The sequence below is a fragment of the Triticum urartu genome, chromosome 5A (assembly GCF_056163025.1).
Source record: "Triticum urartu cultivar PI428250 chromosome 5A, HENAU_Tu73, whole genome shotgun sequence".
Taxonomy (NCBI): domain Eukaryota; kingdom Viridiplantae; phylum Streptophyta; class Magnoliopsida; order Poales; family Poaceae; genus Triticum; species Triticum urartu.
In genome coordinates this window covers 216,851,072-216,869,802 of record NC_141877.1, presented here as the reverse complement: position 1 = coordinate 216,869,802, position 18,731 = coordinate 216,851,072, and positions in this window count along the sequence as shown.

Here is an 18,731-nt window from a genome sequence, read left to right as displayed (position 1 = left end):
TTAACCAGGAGATAACCGACGGCAAGGATCATGATGGCAGCGCGGTTTCATTCATCAGGCAAAACTGTGTGTACACAGCGTACCATGCGTCTCTGCATGCACCATACCCTGATATGTGCCGCCACGCTCTGCAGCCCAAAGTAGGAGAGAGGGTCGCAAGTATCAGACTTCGACCTGCTGGCTAGAGTTTCCCCGTCAGGCACCCATCTAGTTCAAGCCGTCAGCCAATCTCCACAGCTTAATAAATAGTAACATCTAACTGAGCCAGTTAGTTAGATGCGTACACTTGGTGTAGTAGGAACTTTATTTAGTTTGATGCATACACTTGTTCTTTTTGGTAGCCCTTTTGTAATGATGGCTGATGTTTGGTTTGGAAGAGAGAGCTGCGTCTTCACTCTTCTGGCCTGCTTACTGCTTCTGTTGCACCCCCAGCCCTGGTTGTTGCTGCTGCTGTTTTCAATATACAATTAGTAACATATTTCGTCTGTTGGTTGAATAAATGTGTTGTTACAACGACAAACACAATGTTTGGAAGTCGTTGTATGGTTCGATCCTTTAGTGCCCCATATCGTACGTAGCGCATACTATATATCATACGGAACACAATTTTTTGAAACTCGGAACACATTTTCCACTTGTTGATAACATGCAACCCACTGATGAAGGCCCAATAGAGAAGCCCATAATTAACTGGAAGGGAGGCTCTCACATGAATCCGGCCCAGGTACATTCTCATGGTCCCCTAAACATAAATAAGTAAATAAATAAATAAATAAATAAAGCTAAATGCTCATGCACCAGTTCTTTGGGAAAATAGCTAGCCCAGTATTTCTTTTTGAGAATACCCAAGCTAGGCCTATTTGTTTTCTCCGAATTACTGGGCTGCAAATCTTTCAAGACGAGGAGGGATGCATTCCGGCCTGGCTTAAGAGTATGGTCAATGTCTGTCAAAAGTAATATCAAAAGGGGTTGAAAATTCCAAAAAATTTATAGCAAATGGGATATAAGTTTCTTTTTTGTTTTTGTTCTTCACTGATATCTTATACGTATTTCATTGGATTTAACATGGCATAGTACTAATTTATTTTGAAATTTGTTTTACTATGGCTATTAATTTTTGGATTAAGAATATTTCGTTCCCGAGCAAAAATTTGTGAATTTTCAAAATTTCTCACATATTTAGTTAATTTTTTGACCCTGGTACTGACCAGAAAATGGCCAGCAAATCTAAAAATGGAAAACCGGCTCCAATAAATTCCATATGAATTACAAAATGAGTAAAAAAAATAAAAATATTAGCAAATGGGCTGTGCACGCCACGGATTTCGAGGCTGACTTGTTTACGAAAGGCTTTGTCAGTGAACACACGATTATAGCAGCAGTTAGTGTTGGATGTCCATCCAACGGCCGACGTGCTTCTTTAATCTCTGATCTTCCTGCTCCAGCCACCTAAACTAGCGCCGACGGGACTGCCTGCTCCCTCCTCTTATGGCCCGCTATGATGCCGCGCAGGCTTCCTCGGCCCACCCTACTCCCTCCATTGGCTTGGCCGCACGCAATCAACTGCCTCCTTATTACCCGAAAAAAAATGATTCCTCCCACTGACATCTGGGGCGCACCGGTTGGAAGGCTAACCTGTGGGCCTACTAAGTTGACGCGTACGCAGGGCTTGTCAACTTAGTCAACAAACGATTCTAGCAGCAGTAACCGTTGGATTTGAATCAAACGGTCCTGCTGCTTCTTCAATCGCTGCTCTTCTTGCACCAGCCGCCCAAACCAGCGCCAGGGAGACCGCCTGCTCCTGCCTCCAGTGGCCGGCTGTGCTGCCGATGAGGCCTCATCGCCCCCTAATACTCCCACCGCTAGCCAGGCCCTGCGGCGACAGCAGCCTCACACCGCAGCCGAACCAGTGAACCATCGTACTCCTCTCCGCGTGGGCATCCACTGCCGCGTCTTCCCCGGCTCCGCGTCGTCCCCTTCCTAGGCCTCGCCGTCGTCCACCGCCTTGGTGCTCTCGGTGCGGTGTGGTCAACATGGTCAACGACATTGCATCGGAAGAGTACTGTACGTGGAGAGGCTGACAGCTGGGTCCACGGCCACAACCCAGTTTTTTTGTGATTTGCCAAGTAAGTCGCTTTGTCAGGCCTGTTGGGCTGCAAATCTTTCAAGATAGGGAGGAGAGCTTTAATTCGGCTAGCCGAGAAAATGGCCCATCAGTAATGAGAAATGGGATGTACATTTTTAAAACACATCAAACCAACAATTAGTTTCAAATATCTTTTTTTTCATTTCGAGAGTTGAGGCTTTCCTAAAAAAAGGTTGATGGGCTGTACATTTTTAAAACACATCAAACCAGAAATAATGGCAGATGGGCTGTATGCTGTTTCCCACGGATTTGAGGCTTTCCTAAGAAAAGGTTGACGCACAAGCAGTGACTGTTGGATGGCCATCCAACGGCCGTCGTGCTTCTTCAATCTCTGCTCTTCCTGCTCCAGCCGCTCAAACAGGCACCGGCGGGACTGCCTGTTCCCTCCTCAACGCGGCCGGCTCTGCTGCCGCGCAGGCCTCATTGCCCCACTGTACTCCCATCGCTGGCCTAGCCATCCCTCTACTCACCCACACCTACTGTTATTCTCCGGCGACGGCGAGGCCTCGTACAGTCGAAACGTTCCCCCCGCTGTCAGCTCGGACCCACCGGAAGTGCCTCCTTATTACGCACAAAAAAATGAATACTCCCCCGGCTAGCTGGGACCCACCTTGGTGGGAGATTGACTTGTGGGCCTACTAAGTTGACGGGGACGAAGGGCTTTGTCAACTTAGTCAATATGAATGATTCTAGCTCAGTGACCGTACGATGTCCATCCAACGGCCGTAGTGCTTCTTCAACCTCTGGTCTTCTTGCTCCAGCCGCCCAAAGCAACGCCGGTCGTGCCGCCTGCTACTGCCTCCCGTGGCCAGCTATGCTACCGCGGAGGCCTCACCGCCCCCTACTATTCCCACCGCTGGCCAGGCCCTGCGGCGATGGCAGCCTCACACCTCAGCCGAATGAGTGAACCCCCATAGTCCACTCCGCATGGGCATCCACTGCCGCGTCTTCACCGGCTCCGTGTCGTCCCCTTCCTAGGCCTCGCCGCTGTCCACCGCCCTGGTGCTCTCGGTGCGGCGTGGTCAACGTGGTCAAGGAATGACTTCCATCGGACGTGGACTGTATGTGGAGAGGCTGACAACTGGGTCCACGGCGGCAGCAAGGAAGTGCCTCCTTATTACGCGGAAAATAATGATTCCTCCACCTGATAGCAGGGACCCACCGGACGGGCCACCATATTTCATGAAAAAAAGTTTCCCCCCTGAGTGCTGGGACCCACCAGCTACACCTTCGCACGCAAGGAAGTGCATCCGGGAAAAAAAAAACGATTCGCCCCCCTGAGTGCTGGGACACACCAGCTACATCTTCACAGGCAAGGAAGTGCCTGACAGTCGGGACCCACCTGGCCGAAGCGTACGTAGCGTTGTCATTCTGGTCGTGAACGTGTACGTACATATATACTGGTGGATGTAGAGGCGCGCACGTGTCGTAGTAGAGGCGGCCAGGGCGCAAGAAAGAAAATACGGCCACGTATGTGTACATACGGGCGGGGTCTCGAACGCCTACTCGCGCATACATACAGCGAGGGCTCGTGTACATGGCTGGGTCGGAACGGAGAAACAGCGTCGTCGTCGTGTTCACGGGTCGGAACGGAATGCGTGGTCGTGTTCATCGGGAGGGCTTGGATGGAAGAGGCGATGGAAACGAGGCCTGGCGTACCGCAAAACGGAGGAAATGAACCTCCTACGGTCGAAACGGGGGTCCTGTTGATCGGGAGGGGTGTGGCGTACCGCAAAACGGAGGAAACGGACCTCCTATGGTCGAAACAGGGGTCCTGTTGATCGGGAGGGGTGTGGCGTACCGCAAAACGGAGGAAACGGACTTGTGTTGGAGCGCTATGGTCGAAATGGGGGTCATGTTCATCAGGAGGGGTGTGGCGTACCACAAAACGGGACTCCACGGGATACTGTTCATCTCCACCGTCGACCCCTCCAGCCTCCACGAGCTACTGTTCATCCACCGTTGACCTCCTCCAGCCTCCACGGGCTCCTGTTCATCCAGCCTCCACCACGCGCTACTCCACCGGCTACTGTTCAACCACCCCTCCACCATCTACTGTTCATCCAGCCCTCCACACCACGGGGTCCTGTTCATCCACCCCTCCACGGGCACCCTCCACCGTCTACTGTTCATCCAGCCCTCCACCACACCACGGGGTCCTGTTCATCCAGAGGCAATGCCACCGCTCACTGTTCATCCACCCCCACCCCCCGCAACGCTCACTGTTCATCCCATCGATCAGTTTCAGTTAGCAGCAGTAGCCAAGGAATCACTCGATCGGGTTCAGTTAACAGCCATCGACCGATCGCTCGGGTTCAGTAACGCGTAGCCTGCAGTGCAATCGCTTGGGTTCAGTTAGAGCCCAACGCCTCGCTCGGGTTCAGTTAGAGCCAACGCCTCGCACACACGCGCGTACGTGTACGAGAGAAACGCGCATCGCTCGGCCCCCGACCTCCCACCGTAATCGGGAACTCCCCGAAATTTTCCACCCCCTTGTTTCTACTACGGTTTTTTCCGTCATGGACGGCCCAAAGAATGTCATGCAGCTGCGTCTCCAGCCCTCCCAGGACAAAAAGCCCATTTTCTGTCATGATTTTTTGTCATATAAGTAGGATCCCACCACATCTATGATGATACCGGGTTTTGTCACAATTATCGTCATAGAAGTGTCATATGTATGACAGAAAAAAAAATCGTCCGGCCCAAAATGTCACGGATGTGTCTTTTTTTGTAGTGTTGTTCGGAGTCTCGGATAAGATCACGGACATGATGAGTAATCTTGAAATGGTCGAGAGGTAAAGATGTTATTCGGACACCAAAAGTGTTTCGGGGGTACGGGGTACTTATCGGGTCACCGAAAGGGGTTCCAGACCTATAGGGATCCACCTGTCCGGTTTAAACACGCCCGCCGCGCACGCACCTTGTCGGCTGAAGGCGTATTTCGCCTTTACGCCTTCGATGTAGCAGGCGCGTGGGCTGGTTTCTCACTAGGCCTGCTCCATGGTGGCCCTTCTGGCCCAGTTGCACAGTGCCTTTTTCTTTTTCTTTATTTCTGAAACTTCCGAAAATTCCACAGATCAAAATATTTTTCCAAATTAAATAATCCCAACTCCAAAATTCTTCTAAAAATCCCAAATATTTAGTGGTGTAACCTTCATACATATCCATCACACTTTTCTATACTATTCAAATTTGAGCATTTAATCCACTTTTGAAAATCCCTTTCTCCTATTCTATAACTCCAAATCCAAAACTAAGAATTTTTGCATTCTTTGTTTTCACTCCATTATTCGAAAAAATAATTTTACATTTTTATGAGCACTTTTATTTTTCTGTTTTGTGCTATTGCCTTATTGTATGTCGTTATTTTGCGACGTTAGATTACGCTGTTGACGAAGGAGTTGGAACAGAGACATTTTAAGACCCCAAGGACTTTGTTGAGCCGGGTAAGCAACCCTTTGACCATGATACCCCTTCTTGTTAATCGGTATCTTTCTGTATGCATGATGATCACGTTGATGTTGAGCTTGTTATGACATTGCATTGATGCCTACCCGTTGATACTTGCATGTTCGTTGCTCTACCTTGTGCCTAGAGATACGATGAATACTTGATGTTGACGCATGATGTTGCATCTATGCCATCATCTTCACTTGGTTACAATCTTTCGAAAACCCCATCGGGCGCCCCTAATGCCCGTGGGTGATGTTGGACTAGTTCACCGCTTGATGAAGAAGTGGTGTACCGAAGCAGTTTTGTGTGTAAAAGATGGATTTGATTTAAGGTGTGTCAACTGAGGGAGTCCTGGATTATGGGGTCCTCGGGTGTCCGGACTATTTAGTATGGGCCGGACTGATGGGCCGAAAGGATAGAGCAAAAGACTGTCCCCCCGTATCCGGGTAGGACTCCTATATGCGTGGATGGCAAGTTTTGTGTCCGGATCTGTTGTTTCCTTCCTCTACAAACTGAGTCTGTACAAACCTAGGTCTCTCCGGTGTATATATAAACCAGAGGGTTTAGTCCGTAAAGGCTATCAGAACTTTCATAGGCTAGACATCTAGGGTTTAGCCATTACGATCTCGTGGTAGATCAACTCTTGTAACCCCTATAATCATCGAATATAATCGAGCAGGATGTAGGGTTTTACCTTCTTTAAGAGGACCCGAACCTGGGTCAAACATTGTGTCCCTTGCGCCCCTTGTTACCATCGATCCTCTGATACACTCCTTGGGACCCCCTACCCGAGATCTGCCAGTTTTGACACCGACATTGGTGCTTTCATTGAGAGATCCGTTGTGTTGTCAACAGTAGAATCGATGGCTCGCCTTGTCATCGACGATGATGTTGTTTCCGGGGAGACCTTTCTCCCTGGCCAACTCTTTGTGTATGGGAGCTTCACACTATGTGCCAACGCGATCGGCCGCCTTGAGCAGGTCGACAGCTATGCCCCTGGTCACCAGATCCAGTTTGGAAGCTTGAGCTACATTGCTGACATCCGAGGAGATCTGATCTTCGAGGAGTTCACAACGTCGGCTGCCGCTCCCCACCCATACGAAGAAGGCCTATCAGATCTATCGTCAAATCCCGTTCAGGGGTCGACTCTCATGCCTGCACTGGCCTTAGATTTGGGGCAGACCACTCTGTCCGAAAATGGGAAGGTGAACCCCGCCAGACTCTCTCCCATCAAGGAGCTTTTAGCCGAAGAACCAGATGCGATCATGCCGTCGGCGGACCAGGACTCAAACGGGGCTCTCCCCTTCATCGGGAAGCTGGATTCGCTTCTAGACGTCAACTCCGATCTCTTGAGGCCTACGTCTAACGGGCTCAGTTAAGTGGTTATTACCAAACCTAGCTCTGCAGATCCTCATGCGTCTGTCCAGCTTTCGCTCTTAAACAAAACGCTGGACCTCATGTGATCTCTCGCCATCGCGGAAATATCACCTCTGAACTACGCCCATCTTGAGCTGGGGGCTGAGGGTAGGGAATTTTACATCCCACCCACCGCCCACTTAATAGCCATTGTCGAAGAATTAACCAACATGCTAGACTACACCTCCGAAGACATCGATGGCATGGACGACGATGTCGAGGCCGAACCAGGAGAAAACCCGCCCGTCACTGGGCGTTGGACGACCTCTTCTGCTTATGACGTATAGATGGTGGACACACCTAAGAAGAAGGACAACGATGGCACTCAGAACCCAGGTGAGGATAAGCCCATCGATGAACCACCAAAGCGCCGGCGTCAGCGGCGCCGCTCACGATCGCGTTGGGCAAGGGAAAGCAATACGGACATTGGAGATAATCACACTCCGGACAATGCCATAGATCCCGATCACCCCATTGAGCCTACGTCTAAGCAGGATGAAAGGGAAGAAGGTCAATACAGCCCCGACACACCGATCACGAGGATTCGGAAGACATTAAGTACTTACCTGCCTATGAAGAGCATGTCAACCTCGGAAACGAAGATTTCATCGTCCCAGAGGAACCCCTCGAACAAGAACGCTTCAAGTGACAGCTCATCGCCACCGTGCGAAGCCTGAAAAAGAAACAACAGCAGCTTCAAGCCGAACATGACACGCTCAATGACAGATGGACCAAGGTCCTGGCTACCGAAGAATATGGCCTCAAACGCCCAACAAAGAGTTACCCAAAACGCAGGCTACTGCCACAATTTGATGACGAGGCCCTTGAGCCAATACCGTCAAAATTCAATAAGGCCAACCAGCAGGACCGACCACCACGTGGACGGGACAAAGCAGCTAATTATGCTGAACACCAGCCTACACCACCTTGCCGTAGAGGCAAGGAGACAGCGTCTCCGGGCTACGCATACGACCTACGTCAGGACCTGGACAATATAGCCTGCCAGACAAGATCAATCTACGGATCAAGAGGATGTGCTCCAACACGGGATGACGGCCATCAGGCCTGGCACGACAAACATAACCAAATCCGGGGTCAGCCACGAACGCAGATGTCGTCCGAACTCCGTCGAGATGTTGCCCGATACCGAGGCGCCGTACACCCTATGTGCTCGACTGATGAGGTAATGCATCACCAGTTTCTGAAAGGGTTTAAACCCGTAAACATCGAGCCTTACGATGGAACGATGGATCCCGCTGTATGGATTGAAGATTTCCTTCTCCACATTCACATGGCTCGCAGAGATGATCTCCACGCCATTAAATACCTCCCTGTAAAGCCAAAAGGACCAGCACGTCACTGGTTAAATAGCGTCCCAGAGAGCTCTATTGGCAGCTAGGAAGACTTATAGGATGCTTTCGAGGTCAACTTCCAGGGCACTTATGTCCGGCCACCGGATGCCGATGACCTGAGTCACATAATTCAGCAACCCGGACAGTCAGCTTGCAAACTCTGGATTCGGTTCTTAATTAAAAAGAATCAAATCGTGGACTGCCCTGCCGCCGAGGCCTTAGCGGCATTTAAGTATAATGTGCGGGATGAATGGCTCGCCCGACACCTCGGTAAGGAAATGCCAAAGACCATGGCAGCTCTTACTCCACTCATGACCCTCTTCTGTGCGGGAGAAGACAGCTAGTTGGCTCATAGAAGCAATAGTAGCAGCAACCCCAGCACTTCCTAGGTCCGGGACCGGAGTGGAAGGCCGCGACGCAACAAAAATAAGCGTCGGAACAACAATGACGAAACAGAGGATACGACAGTAAACGCCAGATTCAGCGGCTCTAAATATGGTCAATGAAAGAAGTCGTTCAACGGAAATAGGGACGGTCCCTCCAATTTGGATAAAATATTGGATAGGCCTTGCCAGATTCATGGCACCCCTGACAATCCTGCCAACTACACTAACAGAAACTGCTGGGTTTTTAAACAAGCTGGTAAATTAAATATCGAACATAAAGGGAAAGGACCTCAAAGCGAGGACGATGTTGGGCCTTGCCCTCCGAACACCGGAGGACGGAAGAAGTTTCCTCCCGAGGTAAAAACGGAGAACATGATATATGCCACCCACATCCCTAAAAGGGAGCGCAAGCACGCATTAAGAGACGTCTATGCCGTAGAGCCTGTCACCCCAAAATTCAACCCATGGTCGGTTTGTCCAATCACCTTCGATCGCAGGGATCACCCAACCAGTATCTTTCACGGAGGTTCGGCGGCCCTGGTACTCGATCATATCATCGATGGATACCATCTCACTAGAGTCCTTATGGATAGCGGCAGCAGCCTCAACTTGATCTATCAAGATACAGTCCGTAAAATGGGTATCAACCACTCCAGAATCAAGCCCAGTAATCCTACCTTTAAAGGAGTAATACCCGACGTGGAGGCCCGCTACACGGGCTGCTTAAAACTGGAAGTAGTATTCGGCTCTCCAGACAATTTCTGAAGTGAAGACTTGATCTTTGACATCGTCCCTTTTCGCAGTGGTTATCATGCACTGCTCAGACAAACGGCTTTTGTCCGTTCTAATGTGATCCTGCACTATGCTTATCTGAAGCTGAAAATGCATGGACCTCGTGGCGTCATCACAGTAAATGGGAATATGGAGCTCTCCCTTCGTACTGAGGAGCACACCGCGGCCCTAGCAGCCGAAGTACAAGGCGGCCTCATCAAGCCGAACAACTCATCGGTCATCAAGACCCACGACACTGCTAAGCGAGTCCGATCTGCATCACAATGTGACGGCACGGTGGAACCGGAGCTTAGATAGCGGTTTAGCCTCCGTCGACCGCCCCATAAAGTTGCGGCATATCCGCCGCACGTACATAACTACACACTTAAAATACCTTGGGCAGCGCCGGAGGCACACTGTGGAAAAGTTCTATAGTACGGCTTGACCCTATTCACACCTTCCATATTTTCTCCACTACAGGTTTGTTAAAAACCTGCTGACTCTACGGCTGTACAGGGGCTCTTTTCTAGGTCCCCCTTTTTCGCGGACAACCATCGATTCCTCCCCTCAAAGGATTTCTCATCAAGGAGAAATGACGCAAAGGTGCAGCAGGGCATCATTGGGATCTTCAAACCTCTATTTTAGGCCCTATGTAAACCTTTCGCTTGTGTAAACTCTTGGCATGTAAAATGGCCTCGATATCTATGACATTATCTGTAATAACACGTCTCGCCGTATTAATACGGGTATAAAAGCAGTTGATTAACACCTTTTGTTTGGTACCCATTTTTTCTATTACCACCTGTATCCCCCCACTTCAAACTGCCACAGGTGCTTTAATCCTGCCTTAACACCGGGGGCTATACTCAGCCCCGCACATCCCAAGTCTGAACTCCCTTAGGGAACTCTTCGGCGTCCCGGATATTGCATTATATGCATTGGATCCGAATAATGTCTTTAGTCTATAGTTGGGTTTCCCGGCTCCTGTGCTTTTGTTTGTCTGGACAAGTACATTAGTAGAGAAAGCCGAAAACTGACTATCATGATAGGTGAGAGCTGGTCGTGGATTCGGCGACTTAGTCTTATACTACGAATTGTTCATGATCCATTCCGTGTTATACGAGGGGCTGGTCTTGGTCCAGCTGCGTGGAAAAGGTACCATAGTCCGGATAGCCGCACACGCACCAAGGGCTAATACTTAGCTCCACGGTCAAACTCCTATGGCTAAGTGAAAGTAATAAAGCCGCATAGTCTGATTGCCTGGTTCACCTCATGGACACCTCCTTTATGGACTAAGACGTTGGATAAAGTGTGGTCGTGTGTTATGTCGAACACCCCTGTAGCATCTACATGGGGGCCAAAGCCGATGACTGGCAACTTTCAGCAATATAGCAACTAAAACGGCCGCACAGGAGGAAACAAATCACTTGAAACAAAAGGCACGAACATAGATATATAACAAGCATGGGTTCATAACATATGTTTTTTACAACCCAGACACATCTACTCAAATATCACGTCCTTAGAACATTGGCCCTCTACTATTCGACCCCTTCTAGGACGTCATCGAAGTACCTCTCCGGCTTTCGATGATCTTTGCCTTCGGGTGGGTTTGCTGTTGCCACTTTGGTGGACTTCATCTTCGCCCATTGCATGTTGACGCGAGAAAAGGCCATCCAAGCACCCTCTATGCAGGCCGAACACTTCACAGCATCAATCCGAGGTCGCGTGTCGATGAGCCGCTTCACCAAGCCGAAGTAGCTACAGGGAATGGGCTCGGCCGGCCAGACCTGGACTATTAGATCCTTCATGGCCAAGCCAGCCGCCCTATGCAGCTCCGACAGCTGCTTCAGCTAGTCGTTCAGAGGCGCCGGGTGTTCCGGCGCGAGATATTGCGACCAGAACAACTTCTCGGTTGAGTTCCCCTCCTGGGCTCAGAAGAACTGCGCGGCATCGGTGGAACTCTTTGGAAGATCCACAAACAGGCATGGAGAACTCCATAATCAGGTAAACAAAGCATACCTCTGAACTCCATAACAAGGCCTTACCACCACTATCTACCTTGCCTAATGAATCTCTTCGCGGGCACTACGGGACTCGACCCACGCTTCTTTGGCATCTTTAAGAGCCTTGGCGAGCTCGGATGATTGGGCCGAAGCCTTTCCCTTCAAGATTCCGCACTTGCGGATGGCATCCTTTAGCGACTGCTCAACCTCGGCCACCCGAGCTTCATGTTGACAGCGGGCAGCTTCTTCGGTCTTTAGTTCCGCAGCCACTTTGTCAGCGGCTGCCTTATTCGCCTATGCCTCTTTCTTGGCCTAGTCGAGAGAGCCTTTGAGGGTCTCGACCTCGGCTGTGCTAGCTGCGATCATAATCAAACCATTCAAAGAGTTAACCTCCAAATTCACATATCACTTCTGATATATGACTAAGTTATTAACATTACACACATACCTTGCGTCTCATCAAACCGCTTGTTAATGCGGTCGATCTCTTCGTCAGCCACCTGAAGCTTCCGATTGAGTTCTGAAACTTATGCAGCATGGGAAGTTGCTGCCAACAGGGAAGCCTATTGCAGTAAGAAAGCATCATGTTAGTTCTCTCGAATACTATGTGGATCCTTTGTTCAGTTTCTTTTAAAAACTGGACAGAGCCTCATAGGCTATTGTCTGTGCATAGGTATATTCCTCTATATGAAAAGTTTTAGAGAATTACGTCGCATACCTCAAAGCCTGTCAAAAGGCTGGTGAAGGCTTCATTTTGTCCACTCTGGCGGACTGAACCTTTTCCACCACCACACCCATCAGGGTGCGGTGCTCCGCCATGATGGAAGCACATTGCAGTGCTTCCTCCAGAGCGTCGGGCGCCTCCGGATTAGTGGAGGTCGCCGACGGAGCTGATGCTCCCCCCCTCTTTCAAAGGGGGTTGCTCGCCTCATCCCGGAGTCGCGTTGGTCTCCGGGACGGTGTTCGGCTGGGGCCTGGAATTTGGAGCTCCCCGTCGTCGGTTGTCATGGGGCCGTACCCCTAGGTATTCGGTGACCGAGGTATTAACCTCGGACGCCTTCTCGGCGACCTCGCTCGCCCCCCTCGGCTTGGATAGGTCCTTCGAGATGACACTTCGGCGTCCTCCATGGGGGTAGGCAAGGGGGCTCACGGCGGTGTGTCACTCTCTGCCATTTCGGCTGGCAGAGATTTCCCCTTCGATAATGGAGTTTGTGGGAGCTTGCGTGGAGGGCTGAAAGGCAAAATAACAAAATAACTTATATAATGGAAACAGGAAGACCGAAGATAAACAGTTGAGTTCTAAATACTTACGATTCGGCCAGGGGCTTCACCCTGGGAGTCCTCTTGGGGACTAGTTCAGACTCTGAGTCTGAACTGTCCGAGAGGACCACCTTCCCTCTTTTGGGCACCACCCCCTTCGGGTCCTCGGAGGCCGCCCTCTTCTTATTCCTCCCCTTGCGTGGGAAGTCGCTCACCACCTCCTCCTCCTCTTCTTCATCTCTCTCGTGGGAAGAGAGGGCTTCAATCTCTTCGAACACCGTGTCCGAAGGACCTTTGTGGTGGGGGTAACCCTTGGCCTCCTTGTCCTTCTTCTTCTTGGCCTTCTTCTCCGACGCCTGATAAGGCACCGGGACCAGCATTTCTATTAGCTGGGGTGTAGCTGGGTCTTCGGGCAGTGGTGCCGGACAGTTGATCCACTCCGCCTTTGTCGTCCAACCCTGTATAGAACATAGGCAACATATTATATCTAACTCATCTGACCGAATAGGTCTTTGAAAGTATTATGCTTACAATTGAGGTCGGTTTCTCGCTATCGAGTCTGATGTCTTCGGTCTTCATAGGCCAACTTTTCTGGTCCTTGAAGAGTTGCTTCCATATGTCTTCGTACGTGGTGCCGAAGAAGCGCTTCAAGATCTGTGGCTCTTCCAGATTGAACTCCCACATACGGGACGCCCGGAGTTGGCAGGGAAGAATGCGGCGGAAGAGCAACACCTGAATCACGTTTGTGAGTCCGGTGTTCGAACCCAACATGTTGGAGATGTGTTTCTGTAGCATCTGGACCTCCGGTTCGGACCCCCAATCAAGGCCCTTTGTGGTCCATGAGGTAATCGTGGGGGGTCCGAATCTGAAATCAGGCATGGCCACCCAGTTGGTGTCGCAGGGTTCGGTGATGTAGAATCACTCCTACTGCCACACCTTGACCGTCTGCACGAAAGCCCCCTTGGGCCAGACGGTGTTGGGGAGCTTGCTCACCATGGCCCCGCCACAGTCCATGTGCTGCCCATCGACCACCTTTGGTTTTAGATTGAAAACCTTGAGCCATAGGCTGAAGTGTGGGGGGATGCGAAGAAGAGCCTCACACACGACAATGAATGCTGATACGTGGAGGAAAGAATTTGGGAATAGATCATGAAAATCTAGCCCGTAATAGAACATGAGGCCTCAGACGAAGGGGTGGAGGGGAAACCCTATCCCTCAGAGGAAATGAGGAATGAATATGACCCTCTCGCCGGCCTCCGGAGTAGGGATAACCTGATCTTTGTTAGGGAGCCTATGCGCGATATCCGTGGACAGATAGCCTGTGCTCTTGAGCTCCTTGATGTCCTTCTCGGTGACGGAGGAGGTCTCCCACTTGCCCTTGGAACCGGATCCGGCCATTGCTAGAGAGGATGGCAGTGGTGGGAAAGATTGGGTTTTTTGGGCGTTGCAGCTTCAAGATGGGAAGATGGAAGATAGAGGAAGTCGTGGGGAAAAAAGAAGGGATTTTTACCCTCTTATAGGCAGTGAAAATACAACCCCCCCTCAAGCCGCAAACCTCGCCTGTTCCCAACAAGATAGTGTGTTAAGGCGCGGTTGGGTTACCCAAACCATATTGCTGGGAATCCCGTAATGGGCGGGCACGATCTCTATTTTGACAAGACGTGCCAATAGAGGCTAAGCCTCGAAACACGAAATGGGAGGCGTGAAAACGGTTTGAAATGTTGAAGGGTCAAGTGTGACGCCTCGCCAAAAAAGTTGTCAGTAAAAGACACTGTTCCTGTTTTGATGTTTTGCCTTCACGGCTAAGGATGGTATTGATTGTGCAAATCCAGACACAGTTTCTTTATACAGGAAGCTGACTTCAAATATTCAGGAGGAGGAACCCGCCTTGCAATGCCGAAGATAATCTGCGTGCCGAACACATCATCATCGAAGACTGGTTCAGGGGCTACTGAGGGAGTCCTAGATTAGGGGGTCCTCGGGTGTCTGGACTATTCAGTATGGGCCGGACTGATGGGCTGAAAGGACAAAGCAGAAGACTGTCCCCCCGTATCCAGGTAGGACTCCTATATGCGTGGATGGCAAGTTTTGTGTCCGGATCTGTTGTTTCCTTCCTCCACAAACCAACTCTATACAAACCTAGGTCTCTCAGGTGTATATATAAACCAGAGGGTTTAATCCGTAAAGGCTATCAGAACTTTGATAGGCTAGACATCTAGGGCTTAGCCATTACGATCTCGTGGTAGATCAACTTTTGTAATCCCTATACTCATTGAATATAATCGAGTAGGACGTAGGGTTTTACCTCCTTTAAGAGGGATCGAACCTGGGTAAAACATTATGTCCCTTGCGTCCCTTGTTACCATTGATCCTCTGATACACAGCTTGGGACCCCCTACCCAAGATCTGTCGGTTTTGACACCGACATCAACCGTCCCAACTAAACACGTACACCACTTCTGGTGCATTATTTAGTGTTAGTTATGCTTAAAGCTCGCTTATGAGATTTTTTGTTTCTTGGTTGGATGCTTCTCAATCTTTTGCTAGCCTTTCATCTGCACTAAAAATGATCACTACTTGTGCATCCAAAATCCACTAAACCAAATTTTGCCACATCAGTCCACTGTACCTACCTATATGCGGTATTCTTTTGCCGTGCTAAGCAAATTTGTATGTGCCATCTCTAATTTTCAAAATAAATTTCTCTTTTGTGTGCTCGTACCGCTCATGAAACGGTAGGGGGTGGCTGATATATTTCCATGCTAGATGTGTTATTCTCAAGATGAGTATTTATTTACTTGTCATTGCATGAGAGTACGACAAAGGTATCAAGGATGCCCAGTCCCAAAATGAAAAATGAATTTACTTTATGTTGTCAAATAATAAATTCCTTGGGAAGTGTTGGTATGGACGACACCCGTGGATTCGGTTAGGCGTGGAATGTGAAAGTATGATGAAAAGAGGAATAAACTTTATTTTCTGTTTGGGAACCACCTATGATATATCTAGCATGGAAAGTATTGGTGTCGGTGTCAAAACTGGCGGATCTCAGGTAGGGGTCCCGAACTGGGCGTCTAGGCCGGATGGTAACAGGAGGCAAGGGACACGATGTTTTACCCAGGTTCGGGCCCTCTTGATGGAGGTAAAACCCTACGTCCTGCTTGATTAATATTGATGATATGGGTAGTACAAGAGTAGATCTACCACAAGATCAGAGAGGCTAAACCCTAGAAGCTAGCCTATGGTATGATTGTTGTTCGTCCTATGGACTAAAACTCTCCGGTTTATATAGACACCGGAGAGGGCTAGGGTTACACAGAGTCGGTTACAATGGTAGGAGATCTACATATCCGTATCGCCAAGCTTGCCTTCCACGCCAAGGAAAGTCCCTTCCGGACATGGGACAAAGTCTTCAATCTTGTATCTTCATAGTCCAGGAGTCCGCCCGAAGGTATAGTCCGGCCATCCGGACACCCCCTAATCTAGGACTCCCTCAGTAGCCCCTGAACCAGGCTTCAATGACGACGAGTCCAGCGTGTAGATTGTCTTCGGCATTGCTAGGCGGGTTCCTCCTCCAAGTACTTCATAGAAGATTTTGAACACAAAGGTAGTGTCCGGCTCTGCAAAATAAGTTTCCACATATTGCCATAGAGAGAACAATATTTACACAAATCTAATCTGCTGACGTATTCCGTAGCGTGACATCACACCACGGCCAAGTCTTTATTTGAATCGTTTTACTGTCCCACCTCAACGCGTTTAGCGAGGCGGTTTCCTTGGCACGTCTTGTTAAAGCAGAGATCGTGGCCCCTTATTCTGGGATTCTCATCAATACGGGTGTGGGTAACCCAACCGCGCCATTGACTACGACGCTTGGGAGATAAGCGAGTTTTACCAGGCTGGTGGGGGCGCATAGTCGTCCGCATACAAGGGGATAAGGATCCTCCTTTTCATCCACGCCTTCTTCCTCCTTTGCCTATACATTTCCATGCACTCGAGCTCCAGCGCCCAAGTCCGCACACCCCACCTCAACCTTCTCCAGGCATGTCCGGAGTGGGAGGCAAGTCGATGGTCTCCTCCGTCACGGAGGGACACATCAAAAGATTGAGGAAGGCCGGATACTTGTCTAATGACATTGCGCACCGGCTTCCCGAAGAGGGGCAGCTCATCCCCACCCCTAGGCCCCATGAGAGGGTGGTGTCCCTCCCCCACTTCCTCCGTGGACTGGGCTTCCCTCTCCACCCATTTGTCCAGGGGCTCATGTTCTACTATGGCCTGGACTTCCACGATCTGGCCCCGAACTTTGTCCTCAACATCTTAGCGTTTATCGTCGTGTGCGAGGCTTTCTTCCGCATCCGCCCCCATTTCGGCCTATGGCTCAAGACTTTCAATGTCAAGCTGAAGGTGGTGCGCGGCACCCAAGCGGAGTGCGGAGGCGCCATGGTGGGCATGATGCCCAACGTCCTATGGTTTGAGGGCTCCTTTTTGGAGTACCTAAAGGGGTGGCAATCGGGGTGGTTTTACATCACCGAGCCGCGCGACCCTGAATGGGTCACAGCCCCCGAGTTCCGATCCGGACCCCATACACAGCTTGCCTCCTGGAAAGAGACGGGCCTGTCGTGGGGTAAAGAAGGAGAGCTGACCGGACTCCAAACATGCGTCCAAACCCTGGTGGACAGGAAGCTCAAACTTGTCCACGTAGTCCAAGTTATGCTCATCCGCCGGATCCTCCCGTGTCAACAACGGGCTTTCAACCTGTGGGAGTTCGACCCGGCGCAGCACTGAACTCTGAGCAGGCTCTTCGACACGACGTACGAAGATGCCTGGAAGGTGCTTTTCAAGGGCGCCGAGGCCCCCGCATCCGCTATCGAGGATCGCGGATTCAGCATGCAGCGTCACGCTCGTGCGGTAAGCTGCTTTTACCTTTTACAGGGTATTAGTTTTTCATAGTTTGACTCCATGCAGGATCTAAGCTCCCTTACCTTTGACAGGATTGGCAGGAGACGTCCAGACAGATCAACTGTCTGGCTCCTTTCCCGAAGGCCCAGCGGACGCTCGCTTGGCGAAGCTGCTGGTTCCGGCACCTTACGTGGTGCCGGAGAAGAAGGCCAAGAAGAAGGCCACGGGGACTCAAAAGAGTGCCCGGCGCCTGGAGGTGTTGGATTCATCATCCGACGACTCCAAGGCGCACTCCTCCCATGAAGATGAGGAGGAGGAAGAAGAGACCTCTCCTCCTCCAGCGAGGGGAGGGAAGAAAAGGAAGGCCGCCCCAACCGGGAAGGCCGAAGGGTCCAAGAGGGGGAAGACCCCTCCTCCGGACAACTCCACCAACGCCAATGACGGCGAAGAAGAGTGGCCGCACAGGGCCAAGCCCCTGGCGAGATCGTAAGTATCCGGATACTAGAGTGATTCATAGTATTCCCCCATTGCACAGTTTTTCCTTACGTCGAACATGATTGTGCAGTCCGCCCAAGGTCGGGCTCGACGAATCATCGAGCGGCTCCCTGGATTCGTCGGATGTGAATTCGCTTCCGATGGCTTCCTCCCCCCACCCTACGGACGGCGCCGAGGTGGCGCCCAACAAGTTCCAAGCCAGGAGGAGGTGGTCCTGGAGGCGCCGCAAGGCAATCTCCCGGACTCCAGGCGTAAAGGGGATAGAACCCCCAAGGGCTCCAAGTCCGGCCTTGAGCCGCACACCGTGCCGGAACCTTCAACGGTTCCGGACTCTGGTAGGCAGCCTCCTTCTAAGAGGAGCAAGCCTACCGAGCCGGTGACCTCCGTCCAACCGGAGGCACCGGACAGTTTGCTGGAGACGCTTAACGGCGCCTCCATCGACGAGGAGCACCGCACTATTATGAGTGCAGTGATCCAGAAGGTTCAGTCCGCCAAGAGCGGACTGACTGACGCCTGTGCCAGCCTTCTAACAGGCTTTGAGGTAAGT